The sequence below is a fragment of the Phodopus roborovskii genome, unplaced genomic scaffold (assembly GCF_943737965.1).
Source record: "Phodopus roborovskii unplaced genomic scaffold, PHOROB, whole genome shotgun sequence".
NCBI classification, from domain to species: Eukaryota; Metazoa; Chordata; class Mammalia; order Rodentia; family Cricetidae; genus Phodopus; species Phodopus roborovskii.
Genome location: NW_026126629.1, coordinates 6510708 through 6533471, shown reverse-complemented (window position 1 = coordinate 6533471; position 22764 = coordinate 6510708). Strand labels below are relative to the sequence as shown.

At 47.1% G+C, this 22764-nt stretch overlaps 1 non-coding gene across 1 annotated transcript; it reads right to left on the bottom strand.

Moving 5' to 3' along the window:
* Positions 1-2853: 2853 nt before the first annotated feature.
* Positions 2854-3020, bottom strand: LOC127238333 (U1 spliceosomal RNA). Its single transcript, XR_007835918.1, has one exon. It is a non-coding gene; the product is annotated as a U1 spliceosomal RNA (small nuclear RNA).
* Between the last annotated feature and the right edge of the window lie 19744 nt (positions 3021-22764).

The window sequence follows — 22764 nt, the reverse complement described above, 5'->3', positions numbered from 1 at the left end:
TGCTTGCCTCCAAACCTGGTGGTCTGAGTTCAATCCCCAGAACCCACAGAGCAGAAGGAGAGCATCAACTTCTACAGTTGTCCTCGGACCTTCACACACAAGCCATGGCACCAGTGACACCCACCCACACACCCACACACAGATAAGTAAATAATTTTCAAATGTGATGATTTCCGGTTTAACCTGGGCTCTTATTATCCTTTAGTGGGGGTTCTCTCGAGGAACAGAACTAAAAAAGATGAATACATGATTATTAGAGTGGCTTACAAAATGAGTTGTTGCAATCCACCATTGGCTATTTCCCATCAGAGAAGCCAGCCAGGAACCTGGTAACTGATCAGTCCATGAGGCTGGGTACCTCAATAGTCCCACTCTAACACCAAAGGCCTGCGGGATTCCTGGAGAGCTGCTGGTCTGCAGTCCACATCAGAAGGCCAGGGGGTTGGAGAGATGGTTAAGATCACTCACTGTCTGCTCTTCCAGAGGATCTGGGTTGGATTCCTAGAAACCATATGGCTACTCACCTTGGAAGTCCAAAGAAGCTGGTTCCAGTGTCAGGATAGTTGAACCCAGCAGTGGGAAGGCCAAGCCATGAAAACATGAAAAGTTTTCTTTCTTTCTTTCTTTCATGTCCTCATGCCCTTTTATCTTGGCTGTTCTCAGAGGCACTGGAAACCTTTAGGGTGGGTCTTTTCACATTAATTAAGGTAACCAACACAATCCCCCTCATATATGCCAACAGGGTGACCTAAGATAGAGAAACCCCACCTTAGCACTCTTCACAGGTGATTGTGAATCAGGTTGTGTCAAATGGATAATTAAAACTATCAAACCCCTTTTCACCATTCATTTGGAAAGATTCTGCACAAAGAAGAATACTAAACATAATAGGAGAGGGTAGGCAAGGTGGCATACACCTGTCATGCCAGCTCTTGCGAATCAGGATCATTAGTTCAAGGCCATCCTCAGCTACAAGGCCAGCCCGGACTACATTAGACCCTGTCTCAAATAGATGAAATAATAATGGTGAAAATAATAAAAATAAGAAGAGAAGATAAAAGAGCCAAAATCAACTAATTACCATGTTCTACAAAGAGCAACCAAGTCCCTTACATGACGAAAAAGATGTCATTGCTTGCAGCGTGAGCTGGAATGTCTCCAGGAAGAAAGCTCAGTTACAACGACCTGTTCATTCACCTGACACTCTATTGTCTCAGTGCTCAAGACATCTATATTTTTATGACAGCCTTTAAAATACTGAGAAACATATCATTGAAGAAGAAAGTATATAATATACACACACCACTTAAGATTAATAATAAAGCAAACACAAAGCACTTCATAAAAGGAATAGCAGTGAACTATAACGGCTCAGCATCACTGAGTATGAAATATTTGACATTCTATTGTGGAAATGCCAACACACAAATTATCCTTGTTCATTTTCATTGCTGTAGCTCTGCATTTCCCCATACAGGACTGCGCAAACATTTTATTAGAGATGGTAAAGAAAGCCCACCTTCAACTGTACCCTACCAAGTAATTTGGTTGCAGATATAACAGCCTTGGCAGCTGGGTAGCTATGATGGTTGCTGCACCCAGGAAGGCATAAAAACAGGCATTGAGGGTGATCATGAAGAAGCTCACAGATAAGAGTGCTGGTTCCTTTTCCCAAGGACCTGAGTTTGGATCCCACCCTTGTGTCGGATGGCTCACAGCTGGCTATAATAACTCCAGCTCCAGGAGATCTGATGCCCTCTTCAGGCTTCTTTATGTACCTGTGTACATGTGGCACACATGTGCACACACAGAAACGCATGCGCAGAAATGTTTGTAAATCTTAAAAAAAAAAAGACAGCTGTACAGTGGTGCTGGTGCACTCCTTTAACCCCAGCACTCCAGAGCAGAGGCAGCTAGGTCTCAGAGTTCAAGGACAGCCTGGTCCATACAGCCTGGACTACACAGAGAAGCCCTGTCTGGGCTGGAGGCAGGCGTGTCAATGTGCCCTTATACTTCCAGTAGCAGCAAGTCCACTCACAGACTGACAATTTGTACATGGATCTGGAGTAGGTGGGGCACAAAGGGAGGGTTTGGGCCACAGTGGAATCTGATCTAGGCCGTCTTCTAAAGAGCAGGTAGTGTGAGGCAGAGGGTGTGGCTAGGTCACTTGAGCTGGAGGCCTGTCCACCGTCTCTGGTGGCTGGCTGGCTGTTTGATCATAGAATTCTCATACCTTCTTGTGCCTCAGTTTCTCACCAGTGACGAAAACAGGGTAATGTAACGCAGGAGCTAGTGTGGGAAGTCCCTAGACTAGAAGCAGCCATAGTGCATGAGAGTTTGCTGGTGCATCAGTAGGACCCTGCAGAGGCCTGGGAGACACAGCCTGCCTGCTGCTGTGTCCTCTCCAGCCTCATTGGAGCCTGCGGTTCCTTCAGGTGTATAGTCTATCCCTGTTCCCACAGCTTTCAGGGCTTCAGGGTACTTCAGGCCATCTCCTCACACCTTCAGCCCCTCCCAGACCCTCCCCAGCCTCTCCCCAGCCCTTCCCAGGCCCTCCCCAGTCCTTCCCAGACCCTCTCAGCCCCTCCCAGGACCTCCCCAGCCCCTCCTCAGTCCCTCCCCAGCCTCTCCCCAGCCCCTCCCAGGCCTTCCCCAGCCCTTCCCAGTCCCTCTCAGCCCCTCCCCAGTCCCTCACCAGCTTCTACCCAGCCCCTCCCAGGCCCTCCCCAGTCCCTCCTCAGGCCCTCCCCAGTCCCTCCTCAGGCCCTCCCCAGTCCCTCCCAGCGCCAATCAGTACATGTATTTCTTTAATGCATTTATCACCATTTGAAGGTTTTATCAAATTTTATTTCTTTGGGGAAAACATGAACAAAGTCCCCCATTACAACAAATTATGTAGTCAAGTTTCCCACATTTGGGGGTAAATTGGAGGGTGTCAGAACATCCTAAGTGCAATGGATAAGCCTCACCTTGGGAAAACTGCCTTCATGGCCATGGGTTCTGCCCTGACAGGTAAGTGTTGAAATGCACACACATACACACACACACACACACACACACACATATCCATCCCAAATGCTTTAACAGGCCTGAGCCACCATGCCTATCTCTCACCTTTTGAAATTATTACATTTTATTATGCATTTGTTATAGGTCTCCCTCAGTAGGGTAACTACCTTGTTCCTGTTTGTCCGGGACTTGCCAGCTTTTGCTCTGACAGCTTCTTATAAATGCCAGTCAATCAGCCTTCGCTGAGGGTTAGTTATCTGAGGTGAGGGACCAGCCCACTGCTGTCTCCGTGCCTGAGCATCCACTGCCCCATAGCAGCTCCCGGTTCATGGTTCTGACATAGATAAAGAATAAAGTAGTCAATGAAATGGATTCAGTAGGGGTCATTCACTGTGAAGCACCGCCATCTGACTCAGAGTGACAGACCTGGTGACAACACTTTCATCATCTGTCCAGGTGAATCAACCCTGCTGCTTTAACTGAGACTAGCCACCTGAGTCTGGCACACTCACTGGTGTTTATAATCCTATCTCCATGGTTACTTAGATGCTGCTTTGCACCCCAAGATCAACACACACAGTGTCTGGAGACTGGGTGATCAAGGCCAGGTGTACACTTGGAAGTCAACTCAAAAGCACATGTCATTTCCTTGTGGACTGAATGCCTAGAGCCAGGCTGTCACAAAATCATACTTGGTTTGTCCAGGCTCTGAGCTTTCCCTCACCCTGCAGGCTGTAGACAAAGAAAGAACTCACCAGAGTCACAAGAGGGGTGGGTGAGGGGGGAGGGGAGGGAGGAAAGAGGTGGAGAAGGAGGAGGGAGAAAAAGGAGGAGGAGGAGGAAGAGGAGGAGGAGGAAGAGGAGGAGGAGGAAGAAGAAGAAGAAATGTCTAAACAAGAGTAAGAGAGGTTAGAAGGACGTGTCACAGAGTGACAGGTTTCTATTTCCCTATCCTGAAGACCTACAACCCAGCTACTTAGGGAAATATAAAGAAGAAGTCCGGAATCCTGCCCTGCATGGCAGGTAATTGTGAGGAAGACACGATGGAGGAATTGTTAGGCTAGGAGTAAATGTCTCTCCTGTGTGACTAGGAAAGTTGTCTCTAATTTTCCCCAGCTGTTAGATGGGAATGTCATTTACACCCAGACTTTGCTCCTGGAAATGTTTGTTCAATTCCAGAAACACCAACAATTTAACACTAAGGATAAGTGACCTTAATTTAACTTTAGATACTAACAATTAATATGCATCCTTGAAGTCACAAGGGCAAAATATTTCAGAATATATCCCTTAAAATAAGAGGGGTGGGAATTCTGAGCTGTGCATTATGGGATAGGGCTGTCTACCTCCTGCAGCTGGTATCACATACCAGTGTGGATTCTACTGCAGGGAAGTGTTCCTACTTCTTGATTCATAGACGAAAACTCCACCTTGTCCATTGTCCCTCCTTAAAATTCCCCTGCTCTGAGCAACCTTCTCTCCATACTTTTACTTACCTGATGCTTTCATGCTTTTGGCCTCCCTTTACGGTCTGGGCATCCTTCCAGTCCCCCTCCCCCACCATGTTACTATTCTGTGCCAGTCCCGTTTGGTCTCCTTACATGCACCGCTTTGGTAGCTCCCACTTCAGTCTAAACCATAAACGTCTGAAGGCAGATCCTGCACATTGTAAATTACTGTATTCTCCCAGAGCCCCGCACAGTGCTTTGCTCAATGCGGGAGCTCAGTAAGCACTGTTAAATGGAATCCAAGTGAGATTGGGCCACCTGGTCTACATAACAAGTCCCAAGCCAGCCAGGGCTGCATAGTGAAACCCTCCTGAAAAAAATAAAATGGAATCCAAGTGGGACAGTCTCTGAAGTTGACAGGAACAATGAATGTCATAAGCTGAGAAAGGAATGTCGGAGCAGAGTTCCTTCCTAGTGGTTAGGTCAACCTTAGGCCTCGGATGACTGGAATGTGGCTATGTCACAACCATTCTGCACCAATATGCAGTGTGTGTGTGTGTGTGTGTGTGTGTGTGTTGTGTGTGTGTGCTGCATGTATGTGTCTCTGTGTATGTTGTGTGTTTTTTGTATTTTGTGTGTGTGTGTGCTGTATATAGTGTGTGGTGTGTGGGTTTTTGTGTGTGTGTGTGTGTGTGTGTGTGTTTACCATGGTGTCATTTATCTGGAGATTTAGATTCTTGGCTGAACAGTGCCTTCTTTCAGGAATCTTACTTCATAGCAGGGCTATTCAGAGGAAAACTGAGGCCCAATTCTTATATATGTTCATCCACAGGGCCTGCTGAAGTCATTTTGATGTCGGAGAACAGGGAGCCAGGAATGAATGTGGACTAAGAGCCATGAGGACGTGTTTGATCATCAGACACCACGGTGAGGAAAAGTCTGCAGTCTCCATGGAAAATTTTCCACCCTCTTCCATCAGCTGCGGAGGAGGGGTGGTGGAATACGTACTAATTTGCACCTCTGCCCAGAGGATGAGTTGTGTCATTTTTCCTTCAGCAATCTGTGCTGCTGGCTGACAGCATGGGCTTTCCTCCTAGACAGAGTTGGCAACTGCTCACACAAGTAGCCAATCAGGCTGTGCAAAGGGAGCAGCTTGCTGGGATGTGCTAGAGAGGAGGAGGGAGAGGAGGGTTAATTTGGCCCTGTAGCAGAGGGCCTCTGCACTCACCAAGTTCTGTTCATTCCGTGGGGTTTCGCTCCTGAGCACCCCCCATATCTCCATCCCCCATGTCTCCACCCCCACACAACCCCCAACCCCCCATCCCTCATCCTGCTCACTAGCATACCTGACACTTGGCAAAAGTCCTTGGTCAATCCCTGCCTGGGCCCAGGGACTGCAAGGCTGCTCTTCTACCCCACAGAGCCTGGAACACAGTGCTCTGAAACCCAGGGAGGCTGTAATGGCTCCCATAGTCTCATGTATTTGAATGCTTAGTCACCAGGGAGTGACACTATTTGAAAGGATTAGAAGATTTGGATTAGAAGGGTTGAGAGGTGTGACCTTGTTGGAGGAGGTATATCACTGGAGATGGGCTTTGAAATTTTAAAAGCCCATGCTAAGCCCTGCCTGATTCTCTCTGCTTGCAGATCAAGATGAAGGTCTCAGCCACTGTTCCAACACTGTGTTCGGTGCCATGCTCTCTGCCATGGTGATAATGAACTGGCCCTCTGAAGCTGTAAGCCACTCCCCAGTTAAATGCTTTATAAGCATTGTTGTGGTCATGGCATCTCTTCACAGCAGTGGAACACTGACTAAGACAGAAATCTTCCTGGAAGATATAGGTATCCAAGTGTTTGCAGAGATGCTCTCTACTTGCTATGATAAGTAATCTTGACAGTCAAGATGACCGGACCAAAAGATACCCAGGAGTAGTAAGACTAAACAGTGGGTTTCCCACTGACATGTGGGACAGTAACCGAGAAGGAAAGACATTCCCTGAATGTGGATGACACTGTCCAATAGGTTAGGGGTCTCAGATAAACTGAAAGTAGGAATGGAGGGTGCCAGCTTTTCAATGCAGATTCATGCTACAGCTCTACAGGGGCTTCCAGGAATTTCCGCAGTCTGGGTTGCACCACTGGTCTGTCTTGTTCGGAGTCTCCCACCTTCTTGCACTGAGCGCTGCTAGGTTCTCCACTCCTCCCTTGTTCAGACAGCCATGGTGAGGCCACCCAACTTCCAATCATGGAAGCCAACCTGGCAAACTCACTGCACACAGTCAACTAGAGAATGAAGACAAAACTGAGAAGGGTGTGGCATAAGGAGGAGCAAAGGCTTGGCCAGTGTTTCCTTGTCCATGAATCAGGGCTGCGGTTGGTAGCGTGGTCTGATTGAATGATCCTGGACAGCAGTTGTCACCAGGCCCAGGTGAAGGTTGCTCAGTGGGACTTCCAGTATCTATAAACCATAAATCTCCTGTTCTATTCTAAGCTCCCATGAGTAATATGGCCCACATGACACACAGAGAACTGCCCAGCCATCAGATAAGGTGCCAAGCTCCTTGTTTAACCTTTCTTTATGCCTCATCCATACTGATAGATCCCAGAACCCTCGTCCCATCCCTCAGGCTGTATGCAAGCTGTGGCAGAGATGTGACCCGATTTCCAGCTGTTTAATCAGATCTGAGCAAAGCCTTCTCCAAAAAACACAGCTCTTAGGGTTCAACTTTACATTTTTGTACTTAAACATAATTGTAGAAGCTACCTTCTGGAATGGTTATTTTGTTTTTTGTACTTTGTTTTCAATCTCTCTCTCTCTCTCTCTCTCTCTCTCTCTCTCTCACACACACACACACACACACACACACACACACACACACACACACACACACCCCTATGTGGATCCCATGGATCCAACATTTGGGTTGTGAGCCTTGGCAGCAAGCCCCTTCACCCAATAAGCCATCTCACCAGCCCTATTTTCTGCCCTTTCTTTCTTCTTCCTTCTTTCTTTTTTCTTCTTTCTTTCTTTTTTTCTTCTTTCTTTTTCCTCTTCTTTTCTTTTTCTTTTTCTTTTTTTTTTTTTTTTTTTTTGAGATAGTCCAAACTTTCCTGAAACTATATAGCCCAGGCTGGCCTCAAATTCCAGATCCTTCTGCCTCAGCCTCCTGTGTCCTAGGTTAAAGACAGTGCTATCACACACGGCACATGGGTGGGGTGGGGTGGTTGCTTTATTTTTTTGTTTTATTTTAGACACATTCTAAAATAAGGCAGTCCAGGCTGGCCTTAAATATACTATGTAGCTAAATATGACCCAGGACTTATGATCCTCTTGTCTCTATCTCCCAAGGCCCTCGACCTTGGCTGTCAGGAATGCATCACCATGCCCATCTGGGATGTTCATTTTAAAGGTTACACCAGTTTCTGTGTTCATCTATCTCCTTATATGTGACTCCATACATTTTGATAGGACCCCTGTTGGTTTTCTTCTTATTATTGGGGGTTGGGGTGCGTGCCCCTGAAGACCTGTGGAAGTCAGAGAACAACCTTTGGGAGTCAGTTCTCTCCTTCCACTATGTGGGTCCAGGAATCAGCCCGATTGTCAGCCTCAGCAGCAAATGCCTCCCACACTGAGCCATCTTGCAGGCCCCAATTTCTTATTTTCACTTTCATTTTTACTACCTCCAGCCGGGTGTTGGCTCTTCCTTGTTCTCTGATAATTTAGCTCTCCTGTTTAGATTCCCTTCTGTTCCTCTTGTCGATTTCTCTGATTTCTTCCCTGGGCTTCTCCTTATTCTCTCCTCTTTCACGTTAGAGGCCTTCAGTGCTGTGTTTCTGTTAAAGCCACAATAGAGGCTTAGGAGCCTTCAAGATATTCCCAGTGACTCCCAAACCTACCCACCTAGGGTTCAGACTTCCTGTGTCATCCATGCCCATCCCCTTTCCCCCACATGCTCAGCAGAGCTGGACTGTGTAACCAATATGACCATGCAGAAAGGAGGAAGTAGGACCTATCCACAGCACAAAAGACATTGCAGTTCCCACCTCTCAGCTACAACTGCCTAGCAGGAAAGCAGCAGCCGTGGTGTAAGGTTACTCAGCCAGTAAATTCTGTCCACAAATGACTAGATGAAGAAAATGTGATATAGACTCAATGGGATTCTATGTAGCTCTAAAAAGGAAGTGGACCCATGACACTCATAGGAAAATGAATGGACCTGGAAATCATTAAGCAAAATAAGCCAGACTCAGAAAAACAAAATACAGTTTCTTTTATTTGCAAAACCTAGATTTAAAAGTGTGTGAGTTGGGGGAGGGCCTAGGCCCTGCCCCAAATGATGTGACAGACTTTGATGAGTCCCCCCCATGGAAGACCTCACCCTTTCTATGGAGCAGAAGAGGGATGGGATGGGGGTGGGGTGGGGGCATGGGAGGATGGAGGAAGAGGAAACTGGGATTGATATATAAAATAAGATTGTTTCTAATTTAAATTTTTAAAAAAGTATGTGTGTGGGGGTTATCAAACTAGAAAAGAATGGGCAATGACAGATACATAGTAAATTATAGGGGAACTGTTGTTCTTTTGATGCAACTAATGCCTAAGAAACACAAACACGAGACTCAGCGCCCACGTGGACTTTATTGAAAGAAGGGAGAGAAAGAGGGGGTAGCTGGTGGCCAACTGAAAGCAGGAGAGGGAGAGAGAGCAGAGAGAGAGAGGGAGGGAGGGAGAGAGAGCAGGGGGGCAGAGAGAGAGCAAGAGGTGGCAAGAGAGAAACCAGAGAGAGAGCTTGGCGCGCTTGCTTTAAAAGGGGGCCTTGCACATGCATAACTGAGTCCTCTGGCAGCCAGGTAAAGCTTGAGCCACCAGGTAAGGCTGACATAGTGATGACACAGCCATGAGCATCCCGCCCATCGTCGGGGGCTGGGGTCAGCTGGCTGCTAGTTCCTAACAGGAACCATCTAGAGAAGGAAGGAACCAGACCAGACAGAGGCTCTTGTTGAAGCAAAACATCCCGATGGGGACCATAGAGTGGATCGAAACCACTCAGTTCCTGGTGGTTAGGAATCAGAGTAAGAGAGAGAGAGGCAGGGACCAGAGTCTCCTTACACACTTCAGAGGTCCCTCAGGACCTACTTCCTTCACCAAGGCCAATTCCAATACCTTGCAGTAGGAACACCAGCTGTTGTGCCCCAATTCTGAACCCCAAAATCACCAAGAGACCCATTCCTATGCAAAAACAAAGAGTCTTTTATCCTTTATTAACAAGTTAGCTGCATTAACTCGGGCCCTTGGCTGACATGAGGACACCAAGGGGCTGTGAGGTGGGGGGTGAGGGTGGGATTTACTGGGTAGAACAAGGGGAACAGGTGCACTTCCAGGCTTGGACGCCCTGTCCTGTGTTGATTGGTCAACTGGTTGTTATGGCCTATAGGCCCTCCCAGGGTGGTTGCTATGCTCTGCATGTCACTATTGCAGCTAACTTCTGATTGGTGCCTTGCCACATGAAGGGTATCTGATCTAGGGCAGCTCCTAGAAGGCCAGAAACCAAACACATGTGCTGATTCAGGGCCTTTGTCTTGCTAGGTGTTTTTTGCAGCCTGTCATGGCTGCTAAAGCAGGGGGCTTGGTGAGGGTCTGGTCCCTTCACAGCTAAAGACCAGGCCTACAGCTCCTTTGAACCCCTCCAGATCCAAATGAAAATAGACCCTGAGCTCAAACTGCCCAGCTATGTTTCCCAGAATCGTGACCTACATAAACTGTGGCATAATAAAGGCTTGTTTTTATTTGGAGCCACTAAACTGTGAGGCAACTTATTATGCAGCAGTAGACATCAATTCAGAGAGATAGGTGGTTTATGGGGAAAGTGCCTACTGTGCAAGCAAGAGGCCCTACCTGAAAGTTGGAAATAGTGGCACTCCTCCTTCGCCACAGAGCTGTGGGGATATGGAAGCAGGCTTGTCTGGGAAGTCATTGGCAAGCTAGGCTCGCCCAATGGGTGAGCTTCAGGCTCAGTGAGAGACCATGTTCCCCAAAATAAGGTGGAGAACAGTCTAGGAAGATACTCCAAGGTGGTCTCTGGCCTCCACACACTCAAATGCATGCACATGTACCCCCACATGTGCATGTACCCACACATGCATAGAACATACACAGGCAGGGAGGAAGGGAGGGGGAGAGGAAGTGTTCTTGGCCATCTGGGCTGGAGGAGGGAATTTGAACATCTAATTACCCATCAGTTAAAGTTTCAGCCAGTTGTGGGTCTCACCCCTCCCTGTACCCAGCATGCAGAGGTGCCTGCCCTCCCTAATCCCCAGCTTCCAGCTTCTGGTTTCTCCACTCTGCTCAGTCTGCTATCACTTTCCTATCTGCTTTCCCTTTTCTAAAATATTGCCAGCATCGCTCCTCTGCTTCTGAGTCCTACCTTTGGTTTTATTTCATTCTTCTTTAGAGTTTCAATAGTTTTTTGCTTACTGTCATCTGAAGAGTGTATGAAGAGAGGGCAGACTTAGTTATACTTAGTCTGCCACATAGAGTCAAATCAGAGGTGGCCTTTATGAGTGTGGGTGGAGGGAACAGAGTTGGGGGTGGACAATGAAGAGGCCAGAGGTCCATGTTGGGTTCCTCCATCACTCTCCACCTGAACTTTTGAGGCAACACTTGTTGCTGAATCTGGAGCACTGCAGGGTGCTAGACTGGCTGGCCAGTGACCTTGGGGATCCTCCTGTCTGCTCCTCCCCGGTGCTAGGATTACAAGAGCATGCCCTGCGCCCATGTTTCTACCTGAGTTCCACTCAAGACTGCAGAGCAAGCACTCTGCCACTAATTCCCCCATCCTCAGAGTTGATCTCTAACGGGGTTTACTTCTTCTTGGCTACGGAAGACCATGACTACTATAGCCACTTCCTTCTTTATCTGTTCTTTTCTTCCATTTGCATGTGTGTGATGATGGGAGTTGAACTCAGGGCCTTGTATATGTGAGCAAGTTCTCTGCCACTAAGCTGCACAGTGAGGATGGTTAATATGGATGAGTATTTGGAGGAATCCCATAGGTCTAGGAATGTACCTTAGGGCTGCAGTGTAGACACAAGAGGTCCACCTCAGCCCTTTGAGGAGACTGGGAAGAGGGTACCGAGAAGATGCTGAGAACACAGAACCTGAAATGGTTGGAAGAGGAAGAGCATATGAAGCGTAGCGTGCTAGTGATAAAGCCCAGACTCCTCCTCGGACACCTGATGTGAAAAATAGGTCCACATGTGGTGCGGCGATATCTACCTATAATTCTAGCATTGGAGAAGCAGAGGCAGGAGGATTTCTGTAAGTTCAAGGCCACCTGGTTCTTATGTAAAGAGAGTTTTGGGATAGCCAGACTACAAAGTGAAGTTTGTCTCTAAATAAGTGGAGTGAGTAGAAAGGGGCTCATGCTTACACAGCAGCCCTTCCAAAGCAGATTCAGATGACAAATCCACTCTCCACACACAAGAAAAGAATCTTATAGCCCTGCGTGAACTAAATAAAGCACAGCGGATGTCTCAGCATCCAGCATCTTCTACTTTCTAAAACATGTGTCTGCCCTCAAGGTGACCCCATGATCCAACACTGGCTGCCAGTGTCACAAGTCAGAGCAAGGCACACAAGGACAGAAAGAGGCCTCTTGTCAAGACTCCTTTCCTGGAAGGCCTAATAACTCCATCTCCTTGATCAAAAGCAAGGTACACATTCACATTTAGCAGGGATACATCCTCAGTAATCGAATTGATTGATTGATTGATTGATTGATTGATTGATTGATTGATACTGGGGATGAAACCCAGGGTTTCATATTAGGTAGGCAAGGGCCCTGCTAAAGCCACTCCCAAGCCCTAGGAAATGATTATTTATTCTTGGTCATAGTGTACCCAATAAGGAAAGAGGAAGTAGGGGAGAGATACAGGGGTGGCAACTAGCCACCTCTGTGTTTGACAAGACACAAAGGTCAGGCCTTGCACTGGAACACTTCGGACAGAAGTGTTTCTAGGCTCTCTAGAGAATGCCTCTTCTAGCTTTCGCTGGGCTCTTCCAGAGAGTAAAACAAGCCGAAGGGCGGAACTATCCTGGTTTGGACAGTTGTGTTTATTTATTCAGAAGCCTTAGGCAAAAAACAGAAACAGAGGAGATCAGCTGAGCATGCTCAGGTGTGCTGAGGCCCCACAGCAGCAGTGCAGGGCAGTGGAGTGCATAGCAATGTACCTCTGGTGGCATGGGGGCTAGGCAAGGCAGGGTTTATCCTGGTTCCTGGTCTAAAGGGTGTGGTTGTTTGAGAAATGCCCCCCACAGGCTCCGGTGTCTGAGCACTTAGCTCCCTGTTGCTGGTGCTGTTGGAAAGCTTTAGGTGACACTGCCTCCTCATTCCCAGTTTGCTTTCTCTGCTTCATGCTTGTATTTGAAGATACACGCTCACAGCTTGCTGCTCCGGCCACTGTGGCTGCCACTTATACTGATAGACCTCCTTGCCACAATGCACTTATCATCAGGAACCATGAGCCCAAACTCATCTAAAGGGAGGGAACCTCAGTGGAGAGCATGCCTCCGTAGATCCAGCTGTGGGCAAGCCTGAAGGGCATTTTCTTAATTAGTGATTGATGAGGGAGGGTTCAGCCCTTTGCGGGTGGGGCCGTTACTGGGCTGGTGGTCCTGACTTCTATGAGGAAACAGGCTGAACAAGCATGGGGAGCAAGCCAGGAAGCAGCTCCCCTCCGTGGCCTCTGCATTAGCTCCTGCCTCCAGGTTCCTGCCCTGCTTGAGGTCCTGTCTGACTTTCTTTGATGAAGAACTCTGATATAGAAGCCAAGTAATCCCTTTCCTTTCCAAGTTGTTTTGGTCATGGTGTTTCGTCACAGGAATAGTAATGCTGAGACACACCCCAGAGCTCCTGCAGCTGTGACTTCGGCACCGTGATGGACTATATCCATGAACTAAGAGCCAAACCCTTCCTCCCATAAGCTGCTTCACTGGGGTGTTTTCTCACAGAAACAGGAAGGGCAACTCACACACCAACCTACCCCACTCCTAGTTCAGGACTAGACCTCTGACCACAAGCTTAAGTGTAGCAAGGCCAACTTGCCATAGCAATGTGTGTCATTTTCAGAGGAAGAGGTCATGTTGTTGTAGCCCACTTAGCCTGCTGTGACAAAAAGTCTGTAAGCTGAGTGGCTTATGGTATCAACTATTCTTCTCCTCACTGTGAGAAAATACACATCAGAAACAGCCTGAAGAAGGGAGGATTTATTCCTGTCTGAGGTTTAAGGGGCTGCAGTGCACCATGGTGGGGTCAGCATGCAGCAGGAACATTTCAGGACGGCAAGAACGTGAGGCAGCTTGTTCATGTGGCTTAAGCAATCGGGCCACAGCGAGGGAGATGAACTCTGACATTGAGCTGACTTCCTCCTTTTTCCCTTTATTCTGTCTGGGAATCCAGCCCATGTGATGGTACAGCCTACATTTAAGGCACTTTTCCACTTCAGTTAATCCTTTCTGAAAATATCTTTACAGATATACCCAGAGGTATATGTATCACTAGTACCTTAGGCATTTCTTAATCCAGTTAAATTGACAGTTAAATTAATCATCACGCTTCCAAACAATGGAAGTTTATTGGTCATGATTCCAGAAGCTGGGAAATCCAACACTGGCAACTCACATGTTTGCACCATAGAAAATGCCTTCTCCCTTTATCTTCATGGGACGGAAGGGAGATACGAGAGCCCCAAGGATGCTCTTCTCTGACACTCACCCACTTCTGCCTTTATAACCTCTGCACCTCCAATAGGTTCTTATTTGGCAGGTGTTGCTGCCTACATGCTGGGTTTTAAGGCCTGAATGGTCCTTCCATCATGGCGTGAGTTGTACTAATGTCTGGGGCCCTATTACACCCTCTTTTTAAAAAGCAGACAAACAAACCAAAGATCACAGCTTGCTGACCGCTGGCTGAACATTGACTATCATAATACTGCAAGCAAAGCTCTTCTTAGACCCTGCCTAAGTGTCCTGGCCATGTGTGGGACCCTCATTTGTAACTTTGTCTTCTACTGTGGAGTGCCAGTCCTCAGCCCCGGCACCTGAGACCTGTCATCCCGTGTGATTTTACGAGAAAAGCAAGTGCAAGAAATCAGGACTTCCTTCTTGATAGGGAAGACTCGGGGCTGGCCAGGGCAATGTTCTCCTTCAGGAGTTTCGGGGCTGAATGAGTGATACCAAACACAGAGACAAATGAGGGGTGCAAAGACGATCCTGCTTGCCTGCCACTTCTGCTGTTGCTCACACTGGCTTCCTGCCCTAACCCACACAGCTGGGCTTACTCGGTTCCAGTAGCTCCCCCTTTCTGCTGCTGTAGGTACTTGGTTTCTGAAGCACAGGCATCACTGATGTGTTAGTTACAGGGCCCACTGTTTAGAAGGCCAGGCCCAGGTCATTACGGTTTAACTGTGAACTGTATCCCATATTTTCATGTGCTTGGAATTGGTCCTCAGCTGCCAGTGGAGTTTCAGAAGGCTGTGGAATCTTTAGGAGGTAGAGCCATTAATGAAGGAAATGGGTCACTAGAGGTGGACCTTGAGGTGGGATGGGCCTTGAGTCAGGATGGATCTTGGGTCCAGCCTCACTTCCTACTTATACTGTGTTTCCTGGTTGTAGACACAAGTATGGCCGGCCACCTTGAGTTCTTCCTGCTGAGATGTCTTCTCTACCATGACAGACTGTGCTCTCTTAAACTATAAGTTGAAAAAAGCCTCCCTCCCTTGAATCGGACTCTGATCAGGCATTTGGACACAGCTACGAGACAAGCCAGGAGTTCAATGGCTCTCTTGGGTCACTGGCTGTGGAGACAGGTTTATTAGGTGTGCTCACATGACACAGGCTAGGCAATCTAGCCATTATCTGCATTCTGAACCGCTCCAGAACCCAGGCAGCTGCTCAGTCCACAAAGATGTTTGTGTCTGCAATCCCAATCTTGTTCGGATGCCTGGAGGATTCCTGGAGAGCTGCTGGTCTTCAGTCCACCTTGGAACCGGAAGAAACTAGCTTGTAATGCTAACAATAGGACAGACACAATTACAGTCACACTGCTTATGCGCTGGGAGGCACGTGTGAACACACACACACACAGTAAATAAATAAAAATGTAATAAGACATTTTAAATATATACTAACCATCACAAGGACAATCTCACTGCAGCCTGTGGTGGCACCACGCTCACTGCAGCCAGTGGCTTTGACAACCAGTTTCTGCCGTGCGTTGTCAAGAAAGAAATGTATGCGTGGTCCAGCAAGATGGTTCAACAGATAAAGATGCTTCCTGGGCCCCAAGTAGTGGAAGGACAGAGTCAACTTTCAGTAGCTATTCTCTGACATCCGTGTGCACACTATGCTGCCTGAGCACACAAATGAACGAGTGATGTGATGTAGAAATGCACAGCTCTCTGCTTCTGCTAACAAGTTCAACAACGATGCTTCTTCAGCCGGCCTCGTTCCTCACTGTGCGTTTTCCAGGGAGCAACCGCAACACTGACCTGCTCACTGCGCATGCCTCTCCTTCAGAGCAGAAATGAGGGCGATGCCAGAGCTGTGTGAATGAGCTTCCCCACCTTCTGAGCCTTACTTGACGTTTACTTTTAAGCCCTGATTCTCATCTTCACTTTGTGTTCACAGAGTAGGGTTCCTTTAGTTCTCTCCACTGACAGGAGTAATCCCCCTGGAATTTTAGCTTTTAAAGCATGGCTCCCGGGCTGTTGGAAAGGGGGCCCTTAGGACCTGCTGTTGCGGACAAGCCTCCTTCTCACCTGCGGGGTGGGGTGTGGGGAGGAGGCTGTGCGGGAATCAAGGAACACACACCTTGATGTATCCTGGGGCGTGGCAAGCCCAGGCAGTGCTGGGAAGGGAGCTCGCCGCTCAGACCTGGCATTCCTCCATGTCTGCACAAGTGTACACCAAGGCTGGCCTTGGAGGAAGGAGGGGCTGAGAGAGGTTGTAGGGAGGAGAGAGGAATGCGATGGGAGAGATGTGCAGAAAGGTTGGAACGCAGAAGCACGGTCAGCCCACCCTGCAACATGACTGCTGGCTCTGCTGCTAGCTGCTAAACATGAGCACACCCTAGAAGGGGGCCACAGGGTGGCTGATTAGCGGCACACTGCCTGGAACCCTGTCAATGATAGGCTTTTTGTTTTGCTTTTGTTTTGTCTTAATGCTGGGCGAGGGGCCTCTTTTGGGTGGAGGTGTCCAAAGGTGTAACTGCTTGAGTATGAACACCCTAAACACATAAAAAAGGAAAGGAAAGCCTCAATCATCACCCTCTACTGACTGCCTCTGCAGCTGTCTAGCTTGTCACACTTCTAAGTGTCCCATAAACAGTGAAGGGCAACAGGGGCAGAAAGGCCAAGCTGTCTGTATCCGCTGGGGGCAGCTCTTAAAGTCATGTGGACTCCCTGTGGGATCAATGATGTCTACCCTGGTGGCTCAGCTCAGCTGGTCCCACATTCCTTCTGTCCCTTCTGCTCCATTCCAGGAAACTATTCCCAGGGCTGGCCCCTGTTTGAGCAGCCTACTGAAGTCAGCTTCCCTGAGGCTTGCATGTGAACACCCTTAACACATAAAAAGGAAAGTGTAATAGAGCAGGGCTTTATGAGATATAAAATGACTTTCAAATCCTGATTCACTGTATATACTATCTATGACATTTTAGCTCATCTCTGTGTCTATCATTTAGAGATGTAAAAGGCCATCCCCATAATTACTTTTGTCTACAGTTACAGAAGCGTCAGCCAAGGGATGGACAGGCAGACACACCTTATACAGTGCCAGCATTTGGCCCCAGGCAGGCCACCTCTAGATCTGCAGTCAGGATGCTATGCTGAAAAGTGCCTCTTTGTTGCAGGGTTTTCTGCCTGCTTTGTCTTGGGGCTGTTTCTACCCTGCTGGGATATGAAGTTCAGGGATCAATTTCCATCTTAAACACAGTCATGGCCAAGGTGGTACACACAAATAGAAAACAGTAAGAGGGTAGAATAGAATGCAGCCAGGTGTTGTGATAAACACCTATAATCCTTGTGCTAGGGAGGCTGAGGCAGGAGGATTGCAGGTCCCAGAATAGGCTGGGCTACTTAATGAGGCACTGTCTCAAAATGGAAAAGGGAAGAAAACATGAGAAGAGACTGTAACAGCATAAACTTCAACACCAGTGAGCAATTTGGAGAAGGGGGAATAAACTTTTGTTTTTTTTGAGACAGGGTCTCGTGTAGCCCAGGATATCAATGTCATCCTGGACAAGAAAGTTGTTACCTTTGGGTAATTTTCTTCCCAAAGACAAATCTATTTGGACAAAAATCTTTAAGTGAACCCATGAACCTGTCACAGATTCTGGGCCCTAACAACAGCACTCAAACCAGGTCTACTTGCCAGATCCACGCTCTCGAACAGGGCTTCCTGCAGTCATGTGTTCTACACCCAGGCTGGCCACCTGCCACACTCCAGGGCTCATTGCCCTGTGACTGCACAACGGTCTTTCCATGTCAAATCACACTCTGCAGCAGAGTGTGATTTGACATGGAAAGGATATGCTAGCCCAGCTGGTAGCACACACCTGTAACCCTAAGCATTTGGATGACTGTGGCATGAAGTTCTTAAGTGAGTTCAAGGCTGAAGGCATAGACCAGTGGTAGAGCACTTGCCCAGCATGTACAAGATGAGTACCAGAAAGGTTGAGAGGCTGTTGTCTTTTAATTGGGCAGCCTACAGGGAGCAGTACAGACTGTGGGGAAATGGCAATCGTGTGTCTACAGGACCAGGAAGGACTGCTATTTAGTTACAGTCCATCATTGTCTTGCGGCCAGAACTATGTATTTTCATAAAAAGAGAGTAATGTAGGGTTTTATGCAAAACCTTACTAGTTGTACAGTCTCCAGAGACTTGCGAACTCTCTGTAGGTGTGTGTCATGTTGAGGAAACTGTCCTTTACATAATATGCTATGCCATCCCACACTGCAATACTAATCATTTCAACTCAAGAAACATTCATGGTAGATATCCTGGAATTCTGTATCATAAAGTGTGTCCAAACATTTTTTTTTTTTACCAAACAATGATTGGAACATAATATATACCAAAAATGAAATAAAAAGTACCAAGTTTCTTAAATGCTCAAAAATATAATTACCTTTCATAACCACCAAAATGAACTAGTTCCGAACACCACACCCTCATTTGGAAGTGAAGCTAACTGATTTGTTTCCCTTTGGGATTTGGTATTAATCATTTAGAGGTTGGGGGGAAAAATTCATGGAATACCTAGTGAACACCAGAAAGTAGGCCAAGATAAAGAAGACTAAGATGTCACTCTCATTTTCCTTGGCTCAGGTCTTAACAGACACGACAAAAAATCCTTTGCAAGTGAGGGATCAGGGCAGCAGAGTCCCAGGGATCAGGCAGCAGCAATGAGCCTGGAGGACATGGCAACTGAGTAGGAGCTGCTGGCAAAGGGAACATGCTGGGCACTAGTGCTGCTGGGTGAACAGGGTTCATGAGCACTGGAGCGTGCGCAGGGAATCCCAGCAATCAGAGAGGACTAAAGCATCAAATTTGAAGCTGGAAGGGGCAGGAAGGATGAACAAAAAGCAAGAGCAGATGACAGACAGTATAGTCTATGATGCAAAGGAGGTCTCATCTCTGGTTTACCAAGCCCATAGGATGAATGATGGATAGATTCTCCTAAACTCGGTGTTGAAAATTCCCAGGCTACTGGCCACTAAAATTGTCTTATTTGTTTTGTTTTGATTTGATTTTTGGTTTTTTGTTTTGTTTTGTTTTGTTTTTTCAAGACAGGGTTTCTTTGTGTAACAGCCCCGGCTGTCCTGGAACTCGATTTGTAGACCCTGCTGGTCTCACAGAGAATCACCTGCCTCTGCCTCTCAAGTTCTGGGATTGATGGCGTGCACCACCACTGCCTGGATAAAATCATCTTTCTTGTGGGGTTTAGTTCTAGCTGGGAGAGAAACAGTAAACGGTGGAGAAGTACCTGAGTTAGAAGGCTGAGGAAACACACCAGCCTTAAGAAAGAGAAGTGGCAGTGACAGGGAGAGTGTCTGGGGACTTGAAGGCAGAGGAGGCATGAGACCTGGCCTCAAATGTAAACAAACAGACAGTAGTGTAATAATTCCAGAGCCAGACTCCAACTCCATGCATCAATTAGCGAAGATGTTTTATAATTAAGCAGAACCAAAAGCAAAGGGCATTTGAAAACAGAAGAGCGTATTCACTCATACTCTAACTGCCTTGATAGCCCTTCTATCTCCAGTGTCTCTCCTTAATCTGAGCTACAAGCAACCATGTCTCGTTTGCAGACTGTAACACTATTTACAATTGCAGTCAGCTCTGTAGCCTGGCCGTCATCACTTTCAATGGCTGCTCTTTTGTCTGTACACTGGGTATAATGTACAGTGTTAACCTCTCCTTCCTTCACATTTAAATAGATTTTTTTCTATTTTCATGCTTATATACATAAACATCTATTGTTTTCTTATAATTTCCTTAGGTTAAATTTCCGGAAATAGGAAATTAGTGGGTCAAAGGGAATACTTAAGAGTTTGTGTTGCAAGCTGCCAAACTGATTTACAACAGAGGTCAAAGGTCAATGATAAAAAAAAAAAAAAAAAAAAAAAAAAAAAAAAAACTAAGAAGCTGCATCAAGAAAGAGAGGGGGAAAGCAGGTGGAAATAACACACCAGGAAGGTTGTATCCTGATTGGCTGTCCTTTGTATGTGTTTGGTGCCTATCACACTGTAGACACAGTAAAAGAGTGAGTCTCTGACTTCTGAGTTCAAACTTTACAGCTCAAAATTGAGTTTTCAGGGTTCAGAGAGATGGATCAGTGGTTAAAAGCACTTATTTCTCTTGCAGAAGTCCCAGGTTCGGTTCCCAGCACACACATAGCAAGTACACAGCCACCTGGAGCCCAGTTCCAGGGGATCTGATGCCTTCTGCTGACATCTCCTGGATCCTGCATACACATAGTACACATAAGTACAAGTGCACATGTGTGAACACACACACACACACAAACAAATATAGCAAAATTTTTTAGATTTATTCTACTTTCAATCATGTGTAAGTTTGTATGGCTGTGTAAGCGTATGGTATGTGTGGGTGTCCAAGGGAGGCAAAGGTATCAGATCCACTAAAGCTGGAATTTTGGGCAGTTTGGGTCCTAAGGACAGAACTTGGATCCTCTGGAAGAGTGAAGTGTCCCTTTACCCACTGAGCCAGTGCTGCAGCCCATACTTTTTTCTTTGTAAGATTCATTTCTCAGGGGCCGATAAGATGGCTTAGAGTGGTGGTTCCCAACCTTACTCACATTGTGACCCTTTAGTACGATCCCTCATGTTGTGGTGACCTCCAACCATACATTATTTTCATTGCTACTTCATAACTGTATTTTTGCTACTATTATGACTATTAGGTGACTCCTGTGAAAGGGTCATTCAACTCCCCCAAAGGGCCTTAGCGGTTAAGATGCTCACCACCAAGCCTGATGACCTGAATCTGAGCCATGGTGGAAGGAAAGTACTGACTCTGGAAAGTGATCCTCTGGCCTGTACATAACACATAATGCATAAAATTGTCTTCATTTTCAGGGCTGGAGAGATGGCTCTGTGGTGGTTAAAATTGTGCACGCCGCTCTTGCACAGGATCCCAGTTCAGTTCCCAGCACCTGTATCTGGCAGGTCACATGCATTTGAAACTCCAGCCCCAGGGGATCCATCACTTCCAGGCTCTCTGGGCATCTACATCCTCATTCCTGCACTCAGGCACATACATATGAACATGACTCTTTAGAATTTTTCAAAGATTAATTTTTAAGTAAATCTGCTGTTCCCCAAAGAATAGAATTGGATGGCCTGGAGTGAATGTTATGCAATGCCCTGCTTTTGTTGCCTTGGTTTGTGATCCAAAATAAAGTGAAGCTAACGTAGATTAGGTGGCTGGGAAGAGGGCTCAGTGCTTGTTGTTTAAAAGGAAGACTCGAGCCTCGATCCCCAGTATCTATAGTTGCATGCCTGTAAGCCCAGTTCTGAGGGTGTGGTCAGAGCCTGGAAGATCTCAGGCACTCACTAGAGGTGGAATGCTACATGGTAAAAAGCAAATGTTCACCAGGCAAACAGCACCCATGCAGCCATGGGAGCTCTGCTTATATTCACTTTCAGAGAATTGATAGCTGGGGTGCATGTCCCCAGGGGTGGCAGGTCTTTTAATGTACCACATTGAGGACTGGCAAATGCGGTCTTAGGAAGGTGTGAATTGGAATCCAGCAGAGCCAAGCAGCACAAGGTATCTAACAGTCTTTGCCCCCTCAGGGCAAACACCTTGCACTGGGTACCAGACCCACAGGGGTAGGGCCCTTCTGGCCTTTCCCTTGGAGCACTTAAATTATCACATGGAATTCTTCCCAATGCTTCGGATTCTGAGCACTGACTGGGAGGGGAATTGAACAAGAAATGAACAAGTTTTGAGGGAGACTAGTTTGAGCAGGGAAGCTGGGGGCAGGCGCTTTAAACCATTTTTTGCTTCAGCTCCTGTGTATGTAACACTGCCCCAAGGCTAAGACTCCTCAGATTGGCTTGACTCTGGGGTTTACCAATTCCTCCCAGTTCGGTGGTGGAATATGGGTGACCTCCTTTACTTCAGAAGCCAGGGCCATTGGTTAAGACCAATGCCTTCTCATTTCTATAGGAACCTTTCAATAGCCATTTCCTGCTGGACGAGCGACGCTTAATTACTCTCTACAAAAAGGAAGCCCACTACAGCAGGGCAGCTTCACGGTTCTCTAAAAATAGAGACCATAGGTTATTTTTTTAAAAACTCTCACCAAGCGAGGGATCCTGGCTGTGAGTCACAGTTTTCTCTGAAGTTTCTCTGATGAAGGAAAACCACACCCGTGTGGACAGTTTTCAACCTTCTGAAACTTTGCCCCATGGGCAGAACCAACCACGCCAGCTCCCAGTGGGGAAATGCAGACGATGCATGTGCCAGAGGTGCCGAGACGTGGGCTGACCTGAAACAGGCTCTCCATGTCAGTAGGGTGCAGCATCAGCTCTCAGTGGCCGTGTTCAGCGGGGTGGCTTTTTACTTATTGTTGGCTTTATTCTTTCCTAGTTCCAGGAAGATTCATAATCTAATGAAGAAATATTTGCTGAGGAGGAGTTGTATGGCATGAAAAGAATCGGTCTTCCCGAGATATCAATTTTACTTGCTTTACAGAACATCAAAAAGAAATTTTAAATG